Below are 5,000 nucleotides of genomic sequence, written 5' to 3'. Positions count from 1 at the left end.
AACATCATATTGGATGTTTGCCCAGTTTTGACAGAATACTTATGCTGTTTTATTCTCACTATATAAAAAGGAGGGCAGTCCAAGCATGGAATTTTATAAATTGTGTTGCTGCTTTCCTTGAGGCTATTTTTTATTAACATACCCTTTAGTGTGTTAATAAGGGAAAAAACCAGGTTGACATTAAAAGATTTTAACAATAACTTTATGGTTTCTTGGCCGCTAATTCCCACAATCAGCACTAATTTTAGTCATCTTAATTATTTAGAAAAGTTGAAATAGTCTCCGTGTTTTGTTTTACTCCGTATTTTTCTAAATACTTATTACAATGCACTCATCCATGTTCCTTTTAGTTGATTATAATAGCATAAGTACTGTTGAAACCATATTGATGTTCAGCAAAAGAAATTGTATTTGAATAGCCAAATTTTGATTTTAAATATTTTATTTTATTTTAAGACGATCTTTAAAAAAACAAGAAATCTTCGTGAGATTTTATTTCATCTGAGCGCAAAGACCTTTGCTCAATATGTCCCCCCCTACTCCTGAGGTTTCTTTAGAAAATTAGCCATAAATCTGGCGAGATTTATGTGGGTCCTTTTTTCTCCATAACTTTCTCTCGCCGGAGATTATAAGTGTCAGTTTATCACAATCATTCATAGAATCATGATAAATGAAAAAGGATTTCTCTTTAATTCACTGCCTTACTATTTCAGCCTTTCGGCCTCCGATGACGACTGGGCGAATGCAGATATAATACTGAACTGTTAAAATATTAAAATGTTAAATTGTTAGGTCATGGTGGAATGACTTTATGTTGGACGAAGTAGATACGAAGTGGAGGGCTTTATATGAGAAAACGTTTAATTTTCCTCTTTTTTTTTTAATACCGGAGCAGCAGCCCCTGAAAGATTGAGGGACCTTCTTTAGCGAGCGCCAGATCATATTTAAATAGAACTTCAGAATATATTTCTTCCTTTTCCCATATCCGATTTCACACGAAATTCCGTTACTTTAAATTGATGATCTCAAGAACCACTTGAAAATAGCAAGAACGTTATTTATGTTTCCTCTATCTTGAACGATTCTTTTGTGGACAGTGCGTCAAAATAAGCTGAAAATAAGAATACCATTTTTTTTACTGTTAATATCTAATCTGGTAATGTTATGTCATTTAGCCTTTTGTATCATAAGACACAATAGAATATCTTTATTGGTGATTTTCTCGAGCGAATGGATATCCTACTTGGACTTCTGAGCAGAAGAATGTCTTCTAGAAAAGGGCTTTGAAACATTTTGAAGTAAAATTGGAATATTCTTTGTATCAAAAGGTGACTAATAAGAAATCAGTGCTATAGCCTACTGCAAGAGCATATTTTTGGATTCTTTGTGATGAACCGAAGATGGTTACACCGTAAACTGTCAAAGAACTTTGATGACTGTTGAAATGTAAATTGTTCTCTATTCAGGGAGACGGAGAGGCACCGTAATCATTTATATCAAGAGCTGCCTTTTTCAGGGAATTATCACAATTTCAATGTAATTTAACAATGGGCAGTTCTACAGTAATTTTTCTTTTCCAGCTGTCACAAAATATCATGCGTATTAATAGCAACACACACTCAGAAGCACTCTAACACACGGTTAAGTGAGTAAGAGCAAGACTACGGAATTTCCTTGGAGTGAGGGTGTACATCCATACACACATTATATATATATATATATATATATATATATATATATATATATATATATATATATATATATATATATATATATATATATATATATATATATCTATACAGGGTGCGGCATAAGTAACGCCCTTTGTTTAAGTGGAACAAAATTAAAGCCTTTTTTATTATCCTTTATTTTTCGAACATGAATGTATTGCCACAGGTTAATAGATTAATATAATATATTAACAAAATTAATATAATGCTTATTCGGTTTAATAATGCGGCATATGTAACGCCCTTTTTAATTTTATATCTTATAATGTATATTTTCTTTATTATTTTCTTTAATTAATTTGCTAAATCTTCATTTTTTTCAGATATTTTATACAACCATGAGATTAACAAAGGAACAGAGAGTAAAAGCAATTCAATTATACTATCAAAACAATAAAAATGGTGCTGAAACCGCAAGATTGTAATCAGCTGAATTTAACATCCCAAGGGTGCAAAGCCGAAATATCATTTGTATTGAACATTATTAAACCGAATAAGCATTATATTAATTTTGTTAATTATATTATATTAATCTATTAAACTGTGGCAATACATTTTTGTTCGAAAAATAAAGGATAATCAAAAAAGGCTTTAATTTTGTTCCACTTAAACAAAGGGCGTTATTTATGCCGCACCCTGTATATATACAGTACATATGTATATACTTATATATATATATACACATGCATATATATATATGTCTGCACAAAGGAAATATTGCGTCAACATATCTGACACCAGGCAAAGATAAGTATCTAGTTATAATAAATCAGTCATTTTGACCCACTTTTCCATCCGGACATGAATAGAAAACGTTGTTGTAACTAGATATTATTTCTAACATTGGAAATACACGAGAGAGAGAGAGAGAGAGAGAGAGAGAGAGAGAGAGAGAGAGAGAGAGAGAGCTTGTTTCCTTTTCTGTAGTTCTTTGAGATATATATAAAAATAACCTATATGTCCACAATAGAGCAAGGAATTCGCATACACACACACACACACACACACGCACACACACACACACACACACACACACACATATATATATATATATATATATATATATATATATATATATATATATATATATATATAAGAGAGAGAGAGAGAGAGAGAGAGAGAGAGAGAGAGAGAGAAAGTACGTTGACTATATAGTCAACTTTATCTCACAACTTTTTCTGATTTTGCGAACAATATAGACACTGGGGAAATATTCATCTTATACTAAAAATTCTAAAAGCCAACGTCATCCTCATAAGGAAATAGGTAGTATGAACTTTAAGAATAACATTAGCATTCTTTTACCTAATCTGCATACTTAATCCCTTTATCATCACAAATGACAGCAGGCTGGAGTTAGGACCTGCAACTATTGTAAACATACTGCAATGAGGATTTTTACAAGTAAATAAGGGAAAGGTTCATATGTATAGCTAGAGAGAGACGTTGTTATACTAATAATCCTCTACAATATGAAGTTTAGTGATTCAATACATCGCTGAGAATGTGCACTGTTTCTAATATCAAAACCACACATACATTTAAATCCGTTAATACTAATGAAGACATTAGACAAGCCATCCAGTACAGTGATATAATTATGTATTTGCCCATTTTAAAACTCATTAAGTTTTAGAGATATGACAGATATTAGGCGCCTAAAATGATGACAGCGTTATGTTACCGTATCAGTAATCAGGAGGATGCTAAAGACGCGGACTGTTGGAGGTGTGGAATAAGTAATTATTTAGATTAATGATGTCATATATTCATATGCGAGAAGGAATATGAATATATATTTGTAAGGTTTCAGCACAGACAGGCACTTCATATATAAAAGCGTATATATTGGTGTCGGTAAATTTAAATGGCAAGCTAAAGGGAAGGCTGTTTAAGAATCCCTAGTAAAGTTACACGAGTAATTACTAAAACTCGATTTTACAATGCACTCTAATATATTACACATACGACGTCATCATTAATTCAAGAATAGGTCTCCCTGTATCATCGGTTATGAAAATGCTCAAATATTCTTAATTCCTGAGGCAGAACAGATGCAGATCTCACTAATGTATATGGCCACCATCACTCAAAGAGAAAAAGATGTGTCAATAAGGCAAATAATAACAGATCGAGCTACAAAATAATCATGAATTCTCTTTATTACCAAACATGAGATTTTATATAAATAGATAAAATGCTAATTTTCATAATGCATTTATTTTTTCTTCCATGTATGCGTGTATCTACGATAATAACATAACAAGAAGCTGATTATGAAAGAGAATGCTGGAATTTCTGTACCTTAAATATGAAAAGAAAAATAATATAATTAAGTTCCTGTAATAGGTCCCTGACCCACCCCAAATAAGTAGTATAAGCATATGCGTTTTCTTCCAGTTATACCATAAACATAAGAATTTAGCTGACGGTTGTTTTTAATTTAATTTGAAAAAGAATATTACGAACACATTTTCTAATTTAGGAGAAACGAAGGTGTGGTGTGTGTGTGAATATATATATATATATATATATATATATATATATATATATATATATATATATATATATATATATATATATATATATATATATATATATATATATATATATATATATATATATATATGTGTGTGTGTGTGTGTGTGTTTGTATAGTACATATATACCTCGACAATGCATCTGAAGAATGATACTTAAGCTCTAAATATAATCATATCCATTTACAAATATTTATAAAGGCATATGTTTACAAATATGAATAGATTTCCGTAAAACCCCTGGGACACTGGGGCCAAAGAAAAAAGATAAAAAAGTGGAGACATGTCTCTTGTACGTTCCCTCTCGTAAAAAGCAAATCCCCGCTGGCAGATCATCAGAATATCTTGATAGTCTTTTTTCCTCCTCGGAATTTTCACAGAGGAAAGGATGTGTGGGGAAACAATTTGTTTTTTTGAGGAGAGAATAATGAGCCTCTCTTTCTCCGTTTGCATTTCATTCTCTCTGTTTCCCATATGTGATAGAAAATGTCACTGCTGTTCGATTTAGATACTAGATAAACAAAATAGTAGGTGCGCGATCCAATAATTCGGTTTATTTGCTAATGAACCAAATAATTAACGTAACTGAAAAGCTCGACTATGAAGAATCGTAAACCATTTCTCCCTCAAAACAGAAATAACGCCAAATCCGTCCATTGTTGTGACGAAAGCAAACATTCATCAGACTCTGTGCTAACCACAAATACATTTTAGGGTAGTGCCAGTAAGTT

The sequence above is a fragment of the Macrobrachium rosenbergii genome, chromosome 7 (genome assembly GCF_040412425.1).
Source record: "Macrobrachium rosenbergii isolate ZJJX-2024 chromosome 7, ASM4041242v1, whole genome shotgun sequence".
NCBI lineage: Eukaryota > Metazoa > Arthropoda > Malacostraca > Decapoda > Palaemonidae > Macrobrachium > Macrobrachium rosenbergii.
This window is presented reverse-complemented; position numbering follows the sequence as displayed.